Source organism: Pezoporus flaviventris, unplaced genomic scaffold (assembly GCF_033815535.1).
Source record: "Pezoporus flaviventris isolate CSIRO_AGI_PZ_B2104156 unplaced genomic scaffold, CSIRO_AGI_Pfla_v1 ptg000001l, whole genome shotgun sequence".
Taxonomy (NCBI): Eukaryota; Metazoa; Chordata; class Aves; order Psittaciformes; family Psittacidae; genus Pezoporus; species Pezoporus flaviventris.
In genome coordinates, this window is record NW_026892549.1 from 17942346 (window position 1) to 17954484 (window position 12139).

Here is a 12139-nt window from a genome sequence, read left to right on the forward strand (position 1 = left end):
CAGGCCTAATATAATACTGAAACATGAGATAAAAAAAAAAATCACTGCTCAAGCTATGCCCTAAACACTCATCAGCACCTGCCCTCATAAAATGTCAGTGTCAACCTGTGGAGCCAAACTGAACAGTTAGCGTCTTTCTGGGATTTTTTTTAAGATCATCAGTTTTCTATATAGCAAATTCTAACTATAAATACCTAATATGGGTCTAGGTGTAAATATGGGTACTGAAAAATAAACTGTAAAGTATTTTTTAAATAATACATACAATAACTGTCAGTAAAATATTGAAGTGTTTTTTTATTAAGATTGCAAACATTGTCCAGGGGAACTAAATCTATGGTCATAAATACAAAATACTGAAAACTTTACTGTACTGTGAGTTGTTTGTTGGTGTTTTTTTTAAACATCAACAGCTTCTTACAGATCCTGGTATGCTACGATTCCTGCAAAGAACTTTCAGAAAGAATCTCACCACACCAAGTATAAACAGCACCTCTACACCGAGCAGGAAAACAAGTACCAAACCCCCAAAGAGAGATCTGAGCCTCTCTAGAGCTATCTATATCATTCAGGTCGCTCTATTCCAAATGAAGTTTTTGTTTAGAACTTTGTATCTTACCCTGTGATAAAGAAATATAAAACCAGCTAAGCCATGAATCTTGCTTACGCTCACCTGAGAACACATAATCTCTATGCAACCCCAAGTGAATACCAGCAAAGCTAGAGATCAGTATTTTGCATCACACCTTGATGAGATCACTTCACTGCAAAAATAGTCGCTTAAAATAGTAAACATTTATGAATATAAACACAATACCTAAACCCAGCATCACCTGTGAATATAACCTGCAGCAATAGCTTGGGAGAGTATTAACTCCCTGCAGTCATCTTTGTAGTGCATTAAATAATAAATTTATTTCTAAATGTTTAACATGCAGACACTAGCTGCACGGATGAATAAGGAGGGCAAAAAATGGGTAATTCATTACTTACAGAAATAATGGGGGACACCAGAACTCCTGGGGTGGCACACTAGAAGTTCTAAATCATCTTTTTACTCAAGAAATGCTAACAAGTTGATAGAGGTGAACTCCAACTAAACTACAAAGGGAGGGGAGGGCAGGGGGTAACATCAACCAACCAACTTTCCTCCTTATACTCAGCGTGTGCCAAAAGACTTTTTACTCCTGAGAGCCTTTTACACAACAGCATGCCAAAGCAAGTGCTATTTTTGTCCCTATAAATTAGATTCTGACAATATTCACAAGCCTCCGTATAATTTTTTCCCCACATATGTTACTGCAGAGACCATTCTTGGGTCCCACTGTTACACAGAGAAACACTGGATGTTGAAACTGGACTCCACATCTGGAAAAATTAAGACACATAAAGAAACAGATTATCTCATTCCAGTTAGTTTCTCACCATCAAAAAACAACTAAACCAACTAATCTTTAAAAGCCATCAGCTGCCACTAAGTAATTTACATCCTTATAGGGATTATCGCCCTACCAAAGCAGAGGGAAGAGGCTTGCTTTCCCAACTGGAAAGAGAGGCAACTATCTTTAATTTGTTCTACTGCCTCCGTGGTCTGCTCACATATATTGGTCATACTGCTAATGATTTAGCTTCATTTTAAAGGCCCTTTGGTCCTCATTGAACTATCTCCCTAAAGCAAGGACCCTTCATCTATCAATCTGATCCTTAAAATGGTATCTTGGAAATGGAATAAAGACAGAGCCACTACAGAAATATCACTGAGAAAGAGGCAGCCATAGTCACTCAAATGAATGTGACAAAAAAAAACAAAAAAAAACTAGTGTGTTCTGTACATTACTACACTGCCCAAAAGCATTCTTCATGCTGGCTCATTAACTAGAACCAATCACAAAACTGCTCAAAATCCTAAGTCATTATTTCTTTAGTAGCATTTCATACATTTGCTACTAGATTTTTGACCCCACACAGTTTATATAGGGAATATTCTGGAAGAGCATAGGAAAATTCCCGAGTTGTATAATTTCAGTGCATTTTCATTTTCCTGCATCAAAACCTTCTCATATGTTCCTTCTCATTTTGAACACTATTCATCAAAATGTCTTAATATTACTGAAACAGTAGTTTTAACTAGCAACTTGGAAACAAAAGAAACCAAGGCACTTCAGTATCTTAAGTACCCCATTGTTGTATGTACCAAAATACGTCATTTCATAATAATTGTTATCTTACAATAAACAGGTTTTTAATATTTTTCAGTATATCCTAACTAAAGATTTGCGCTTGATGAGATTTGAGACCAAGGTGACATTTGTTTCGATGCTCTATATGCATTACTGACATCCATTTTAAAAAGCATTACAGAGACTAGTAGTCTTAAGAGTTAAATTTTAATTTTTGACATGGTGAATTCAGCATTAACTATTATTTAGTCAAACTGAACGTTTGGAGGGAAAGATAACAAAGGTAGCAAGCATGGCAAGGAAATGCAGGGTAAAACTGCTTTTTTCCATAAAAATGTTCCATAAAAATAACCATTAATTTACCATTTTATCAGGAAATTGAAATATAACAATATTTTGAAAATATAAGGATTCTTCAGAAGTTTTGAAATGTTAGAACTATATATATTCTTTATCATCATAATACACATACACTCACAGACCCTCTGAGAATACAATATTCATTTTGCTGCAGAAGAACAGGCATTGCATAACAATGAGATTTGCTAATGAAATCAGCCATCAACCTGGAATACATATGTATCAAACCAAGACCTCAGTGTCATTTTCTTTTTGCGTCGTTTGTTCTTTTTCTCATTTTCTCTCGACCTTTCAGTGTCTTGTCCTCCTCCTGGTTTCACTGACTCAAGTAACAGCAATATTGCAAAATATTTTGTTAGCACCATACATACAACACTTTATTTTACAAAATTTATTTCTCTGTTTATTGCTAAATGTAGATTCTAACTGCATGGGTTCTGCAGTATTGTTAACATAGCCTTGAAAGAAAAATCAATGGGTGCTAAGGAGACAAAGGAGTTTCATTCCTCTGCGGAAACAGAAGGAATATCTAATAACAATTGTGTGTCACTTGGACAAACTATACTTTCAGAGCACGCCAGTTAATATAAGGATTTAATATAGGAACAACACATTTAAAAAAATCTTCTCTACATTTATCTAATGATTATACAGAAACAGAATTTAAAACCATTACATGAATAAACGCGTAACTGCTTTGCATAAACATGCAAAATCATCATGAAACCAAATAAAACAATCCAGCAAGTTCAGTAACAGTATGTATAAGTATGCAGTATATGCAGTTATACAAAACACTTCAGTGAAAAAGAGATGAATAGTGAATGGAATTACTTATTCTACTACTCAGAGCTGACCATAAAAATTAAAACATTACAAAAGTCTTTCAAAAACCCTTTTTTCTCATTATACTAATACCATATTTTGGCTTTTTGGGATATACGCTGCCTTAGGTTTCATAGAAAAAGCAACCTATTTACAGCCCTAGCTACATCAGCATCAAAACTATGTTTTGAATTCACCCCTAAACTATAAAAACTAATAATAAAACCCACTAGTTTTTTCCACTGTTCTCATTTTGAAGAGTTCATTACTATAATGCCACTATCAAGTTAGCTTTATTGTTGGTAAGTTCCAAAGTCATACCAAAAAATACAAAACAGTAGAAAATAAATCTTTGCTGGCTTCTTTGGTAGGGTTGTGTTTGGTTTTTGTGTTTTTTCTTCTCTCATTTTCAACTAACACTCCAAAACCCTAATTCCATGGAGACAAACCACCAATTTGTTAGTTTCAGTATAGCAAAAATGAACACAAAACTCCTTTGGAATAAATAAAAGTAATTTGTAATTTATTTTCCAATTTTATCTTGACAACATAAGGAAGTCATTCAGTCATTCATTCTATAGTTACGATGGCCATCGCAACAGGAAACAGAACAGGAGGCACAAGAGGCCATTTAAAAATAAGAGGAGAAAAAAAAATCACAAAATCTCTGAAAATGGATTTAAACATCCCCAGAGCCAGTCATATCAAATCATCAGTATACAACCATCAAGGTACTGGATGTAATGAGCTACATAAGTAACTGAAAACATAAAAATTTCCATAAACTCTCTTCATATGTGCTCTGATTCTAAGTTAACAAGCACTTATGTCATCGAGAGCTTTGAAAGCTGAAAGCATGTAACACATGGCCTTATTTTTCATTCTATTTCTCTCACTTTTAAATATATGCAACTACATGATATAAACATTGAGGCATATGTCATATGAAGTGGTCTTACTCTCATTTGTGCATTACCAGGTCCTAATAAAAAGATGTAGGAAGACTATTTTTAATCACACGCTAACAAAAATGCTGCTGGTTCAATTACAAAGCATTTGTCCTTCTGTCAAAAAAGCCATCCATGTTACACCTCAAAATGACTGAAACTGAATAGATTGAGGCACAGTTAATTATAGTAGGCTCACCTGTAAAAGCAAAGACTATACAACCTCCAGGGTTTGGAAAAGAGACACTCTAATGCAACAACCTTGACCCTTGAAAGTGCTGGGTCATTTTCTTCTGTGATGAACAGTGATTGCTTTCTATAATTCTAACAATTGTCAAGTAGGCTAAAGAGTATGGCTGGCAGGTGATAGTTGTGAAATGCCTGCACTTTTAACAATGACTTATTACCCTGTGATACAGGTCAACTTTCCAATTGAGCATCTTCTGCAAGGTGCTATAGGCTCTTGACGCTATATACTACAAACAACTGACAACAATGGTTTTACTAGGGATCAAACTAGCATATGTGGTACCTATGAATATAGAGAATTGTTAAAGGATATAGCCTTAATTCAAGTTATTAAACAAGAAAATCTCTAAGATATCCACACCTACTGTACATATGAAATATGTGATTTCTGGTACATAACTGTTGACATTAGGCAATCACATATATATCTTAAGTACAGGACGTCAAATTTCATAACTTGATACAATCTGGCACAAACTGAGTTAACAGGAATGAGATTATAGAAAAGTGAACTCTCACTCTATAAATATAGCCTCAACTTCATAACAAAATACAGATGAAACCGTATCAACAGTACACAGAATTAGATGCTGCCAGGTACTAAAAGATGTACACTCAAATACTTATCAATAAAGAAAAAACATGAACCCAGAAGTGAGACTGAATTTATCAACCATATTTATCCTTTCTGAGCTAATCAGAAATAGCTTCTTCAATTTATAGTCCAAAATGCTGCATTTTGCTGGAATAAAATAAATACAGATGTTCTCAGTATGATCATATTCTAAAAATTAACACTCTCCATTTGACCATGTTTTTTTGTTGTGGCTTAAAATCATATTCCAAAGTATTAACAGTTCAACTATACAGTTGTATCTGTGCACATAAACACACACGCCTTCATTTTCAGTAACACACAATGCTTAGTTAAAAGCTATTTCTAGCACTTCATGCAGAAATTGCAAGCATCCTTCAAAGCTTACTTTTAAAAAATACGGCAATCAGGTGTGCTTATGTTTTTTCATCATGAAATACCCCAAATTATGCTGAATTATGATGACTACTATTTATCTACTTTTAAGAAGAAAAGTGCAGGACAATTTATTAAAGCACAGGAGGAACTCCTTAACACTGGAAGGTCACAGCCTATGTGCTGAGCTGCTAAGCAAAAACATCTATGATGTTCCAGAGCTGCCATTTTTCTTCCTTGACAAAGACTCCATCTGCCACAGAGCCATTTACAGCCTCAGAGTCAGAATATCAATGATTTCCAACCATTCTGCAAGTCTGCTTTCACCTTGACATCCCCTCTGTAATACATCTAAAACAGACGATACACAGAACCTCTCTACAAGCTCTAAGCCCATGCTTTATTCAACTGGTATGCATTTAAGCTGTGCTGTAACATACCATTTCTTTACTTCCTCTGAACAGTACAAGAATACTAAAAACTCTAAATTCTACATCTTTTTCATTGCTGTGCTTGCTTTAAACAAATTACCTTCAGAAAACCTATACAGAAAACCTTTCAAATATTAACAAAACATGTGAAAACAGTTAGAAAACATATGGTCATTCTAAAATCTCTATTTACATAATATATACGCACACAAACCATTTTTTCTTTTCCAAATAAACATGCCTAGAAACATCCTTATTAGAGACCACCATGCAGAATAAACTATCACAGCTTCATAGAGACTAACAAAACTACATTCAGCTCTACGTTGCTTGATGTATATACTAACTGATTTTAAAAAATAAATAAATAAAAATTCCAGGTTAGAGGTGGGACAAAAAAGAAAAGAGAGTGTTGCCTTGCTGAATGAATACTTAAAGAATTAGGTTCTCGGGTTAAAAAGATTATACATGGATCACGAAAACCAATTTTTACATATTCAAATATATATATTCATGTACATACACATATACGCGCATACATGCTCTCCTTCAAGTATGAGAACACAGTCTATCAAGCTCATAACAACAAGCCTTCAATTAATGTATTCCTTGATAGCAACTTCTGGGGTCTTGAAATTCAGGTAGATGTTGGTACTCCAGAATAATTTTTAAACATGCAAACTTGTGGCTTGATTTTAAAGTGAAACTGGATCACAGGAGGAACAATTCTGTGTTACAAGTATGTATGTGAACACATACATACATTGCATAGCTAGATGTCCAACTATTGCTGTACAAACCTCCATGATGTTAAATACATGGGAGGAAAATATTTGAACACCGAACAAAGCTTGCAACCAACTTTACGAAAATCTACTTCATGACACCTGTAAAGTAAGTATTTCACAACCTCAACTTTGCCTCCCATCCTTTCTTCTCATTGTCTATCTTTACTTCTTCCTGTTACAGAAGTAATAGTATCAGACGTTTGATAAATTGAATCTGGTCCATTTTACATGCTCTCTGCCCACTATTCACTTTATTCAAGCTATTCTTCATATTCCAAACATAACCAGAATTTAAGCCAAGAATATTTTTCTAAATCCCTAGGGGGAAAAAAAAGTCTGCTCATCCCCCAAAATACACTGGCCCTTAGAATTTCTCTAGCTAAACCAAACTGGGGCTTGGGTAGACTGCAGTATAAGGTTGTACAAGTTCAGGCATTACCTTTGTGCTTGCCTTAGAAAGCGTAGGATCAAATATACACAGATACATATCCAACATGTTTATTTTACGACTTAGAGCTATCCACCTGACACTCTCATATCACATCTCTCACAAAAAAAAAAAAACAAAAAAAAACCAAAACCAAACAACAACAACAAAACAAAACCCACCAAACTAGTTGAATTTTACACCTACTATCAATATACATTTCAGTCATTTCTTATCTCACCTGCAATTCAACTACCTCTACCCATCTTCTCATTACCACTAGCTAATTACTTTGGAGTTTTAGTGGTGTTAAAGTGTTTGGCAAACTACGGAATACAAGGGAGCACCTGCACGAAACATAATTGTCTCAAGTCAGATATAGAACAGAAATTTCTTCACTATTTTTTGCACCCAAGAATCAAACCTGAAGAGCACCACCAATGTGCATCCAAATTTAAGACAATTTTTCCCAAACTGGGAAAAACCAGGCACAACAGAAAAGCAAACACATCTTGGACAAGATGTACTACAATGCAGCAGGGCTAAGGAGGTGACCAACGTAAGGTATTCAGCATCAGATCTGGGAGACAACGCTGTAAGAAAGATCTCACCAAGGATGTGGAAGGACAGTGCAAAAAACAAGAGCCAATGACTCTTAGAAATCCAGTACTCTCACAGTCTTATAGACTGTGAGACTATAAGACAGCAGCTGTCTTATACCACATATTCCCAGCTATGGCGTACTGACTTGATTCAGCAGTTCCTCGATGCTACTCTAATTCTACCTTTCTCCCTTAAAAATCCTTGGAACAAAAAGACAAAGTTGAAGAAAAAGATAAAATTTCTATTTAAGATAAAATCATAGCATTGCTTATGTTGAAAGAATCTTACAGGGGTGATCTGGTCCCATCTCCTGCTCAAAGCCATCACTGTAAAGATTTTTTTCCTTGTGTCCAATCTAAACCTACTGACTCTGTTCAAAACCACTGCCTCTTCTCCTGTCACTACAGACACTGATAAAAAAGGCTCACTCCATCTTTCTTGTGATTCCACTTTATTGAAAAGCCACAACCAGGTCTCCCTGGAGCCTTTTCTTCTCCAGGCTGAACAACCCCAACTCTCTCAGCCTGTCTTCATAGGAGAGGAGCTCCAACCCTATGATCACTGTTGTGGTCTCTTGTGGACCCACTCTGATAGGACTATGTCTTTCTGGCACTGGGGATCCCAGAAGTGGATGCAGTGCTCCAGGGAGGATCTCAACAGAGCAGGTAAAAGGGAAGAATCGCCTCCTTTGACCTGACAGCCACCTGTCTTTTGATGCAGCCCAGGATACAACTCATGTTCTGCACTGGAAGTGCAAATTGCCAGTTCATGAAGTTTGATGACTCTCATTGTCAGGAAATTTTCCCTTTTATCAAATCAAATTTAACCTCTGAATAATTTGTGTCGTTTGCCTCTTCTTTTCATTGTACACTTCAAGAAGAATCTTACTTTTCTTCTAACACCTTTTAAGCGCCTCAAGATAACCACTAGCTTCCCTAAGCCTCCTCAAGGCTGATGATTCCAATTCTCTCACACATCTGAATTATGTCATGCACTCTTGCTCCCCATTCCCCTTGGTAGCCAGCTACTGGACTCACTAAAGTATATCACTATCTTTCTTGTACTGAGGACCCCAAAAATTAGGATACAGCTCTCTAGATGTGGTCTCACAAAGGCTAAACAGGGCAGTGGGACTCAATTCCTTCACACTGCTGCCTACACTCTTGCTAATACTCTCCATAATGCAGTCAGCTTATTTTGCTGCAAGAGTGTATGGCTAACGTTCAGCTTGCTGTCTGCCAGAACCCCAAAGGCCCAATGGCTATTACTCCCAGTCTGTCCTGCTCTGCAAAAGTTTCCGAAAAAGTTATTTTATTCTATTCAGTTACTGCTAAGATAAATTTGTAAACAGTTTATGGCCTACCAATACTACAAGAAATGAAAGAAGAGAGCTTGAACCACAAATCAAGAATAAACCAAGACCTTGTGCCTTTCACACGTGGTTGAAGAGAGGTGCTGATCAATAGCTGCTCCATTACAAGCTGCTCCGTTTTCACATCAGTTTCTCACCTAACAGCCATCTAAGCTCTTCCTCTTGTCAAGTTTAAAATAAAAGAACTCTCATTGTTTGTTTAATTAAGGGTCCCAGTTGCCTGCTCAGTTTTGCCTAAGGATTTTTAAGACTTCAACAATATGATCAATTATCAAATGACTCACAGTAATATTACATATTCTGGTAACAGCAAAATAAATATAAACCATGTACAATGCACCTCCCTCCTTGAGCCTGCAACCCTTACCCAAACCACACTTTCTGGAGTTTTCCTGCAGTGAAGTCGTACCTAAAAGCAACTTTCTAGTTGAAAAAAGGAACACAGTGCTCAGATTAGCTACCAGCAGAAAAGCTCCTGAAGACTTAAATTCAAAAGGTAAGGTTGCAACAACCTACGTATGCAAAACTATCTTTTTGATGGCTGACTAGATATATCTTCTTAACCTATGCATCTATATTATACAGCTACTTTATATTAAGACTGAAATTCAACTAGAAAAAATATTTATTTCCCCGTGAGTGGCCAAAGCTTTGTATTTAAATGCTAAGAACACTGCTTTCTGTAAGAAGTCCAAAGCAAAGTGAAAACTCTTATTTAATCATATGTACATTTCTGAGCTTTTAAACTTTTGAAGGAACTGTAAACAAAACCAACACTTTTTTTTGTGAAAACAGATCACTGCTATTGCAAAGACAGAATCAATTTGCCTTAACAATACAGTGATACTACCAAAAATTCAATTTACATCTGAGCTCCTCCAGTTGCCATCTGTACATCTGTACACTTATTCCTCCTAACAGATGCTAATCATGGATTGACAATACAAAATCAAAATCTGCTCTTTAACCCTTTCAATAAATAACCATTATTAAATCTGGTTTGCAGCAGCAGCACTGAAAGAGCTGGGAGTAACTCCTCCAGATGTTTTGTCAGTAGTGGCTGCTTTTTGGTTGGTTATTTTTTTAAACTGACTTCCTATTATAAAATGCAATACATCAAATGTAGTCTGTTATTTTAAAATAAAACTGCAATAAAACTAGGTATTTCACAGAGAAATACAGAGTTTATTATTTCCTTGAAACTTTCAGTTATTTTTGTAATTTCAATCCCATAACTGCTTTATGTTGCATGTTAATTTGTTTTCGTTGATAAGTCCAAACACATACAAGCATATAGACCTACACATGCAATGACCATATTTGCAGACAAATCAGAAACATGCAGCCATAAACTACCTTTATTTCAATTTTTAATGAGATGATTTTCTCAAAATAACTGAGATGCAAAACTAAGACAAAAGCGTAATTGCCTTCTGTCTTTTATTTACACTCTGTATAATTACTGTAAGCACATAAAACTTAAAATAGTATTATTTTTAGTTTCTTAGTCAATGTTAATTGTTGCTATTATACTGAAGTAAAGATATAATTAAATCTGCAGGTGTTAGACATGTATGAACCAAGTAAATTCTCACGTTCTTTGGGGGATGGGCTCTTTTGGAAGCTTTTAGTTTTTTTCTGAGCTTGCTAAATGTACATCCACCTACACTGTCAAAAAAATCAAACTGCTATTTTTCAAATATTATTACTATAAGAAATTAAGAGAACGATTTCACGATTCCATAGAATTACAGAATGGTTCAGGATGGAAGGGACCTTAAAGATCATCTAATCTAACCCACACTGCCATAGGCAGGGACACCTTCCACTAGACCAAGCTGCTCAAAGCCCTTGAACATTTCCAGGGATGGGGCAGCCACAGCTTCTCTGAGCAACCTGTGCCAGGGCCTCACCACCCTCACAGGGAAGAACTTCTTCCTAATATCTAGTCTAAATCTCTCCTCTGTCAATTTAAAGTCATTCCCCCTCGTCCTATCACTACAGGCCCGGGTAAAAAAAATATCTCTCTACCTTTCTTATGATCCTCCTTTATATTTTGAAAGGCAACAGTCAGGTCTCCCTGCAGTCTTCCCTTCTCCAGGAGGAAACATGTGAATGTTCCTCAGCCTTTCTTCACAGGAGAGGGATTACAGCCCCCTGAGCACTGCTGTGGACTCCTCTGGACTTGCTCTTACAGGTCTTTGTCTTTCTTGTACTGTAGGCCCCAGAAGGTTTTGGGGAAGTATAAAAAGGTTCCTTTTCCATAACCAAATGCACCTTCACATTAAATCTCTGCATAATTAAAAAGGCAAGTACAACTATGTATCTAGATGCTTAACCTAAATTTTATCTTTACTGATTGTAAAGTTACCTCTGGGGTGAGGACATTAAGGTCCCTATGAAACATAAGACTCCAATGTACCACACAGTATCCTGTCCCGGACCTACAAGGCTCTTGTTAATCAAAATATATCTCATTACTGTACATAAACTTACAATATGTAATTACAAATTTAAGTATGTTATTTGGTATTTTCAGAGCAATATTATCGCACTTGTATACAGAACGGATGGTTAATATGAGTAGCACCAATGCTAATAAACTTGAAAAACCATTTCAAATCTGTTTCAGATCTTCCTCCCTTATTTTATGTACCTGACAGACAGTAAATACAATAAACGTCAAAAAGTGTGCCTCTAAGTTGCATCTGTGAGCTAAGCAAAGCCAGTCAGGCTTTCTGTTTGAAATCCCTTATTTCAGTTTTCACTGTTAACTTTGTCCAAAACAAAGTACTGGAGTAAGACACAAACACTTTGTTTAGTTATCCTGAAAAATACCAAGCAGATTGATGTGAATCCAGAACTCTTCATTTCCTAACAATCTAGGAAATGTAAATTCCTAAACTGCATTAATACAATACGGTATGCTCATCACATAGCAAAATATCACATATTCTCTGACTATTCAGAATACCTTTCAGAACTGC

The 12139-nt window shown here is 35.9% G+C and overlaps 1 protein-coding gene across 5 annotated transcripts in view; it reads right to left on the reverse strand.

The window, feature by feature from the left end:
* The window catches only part of BAZ2B (bromodomain adjacent to zinc finger domain 2B), a 127517-nt gene that overhangs the window by 77652 nt on the left and 37726 nt on the right, over nucleotides 1-12139 (reverse strand). The window lies entirely within an intron of this gene.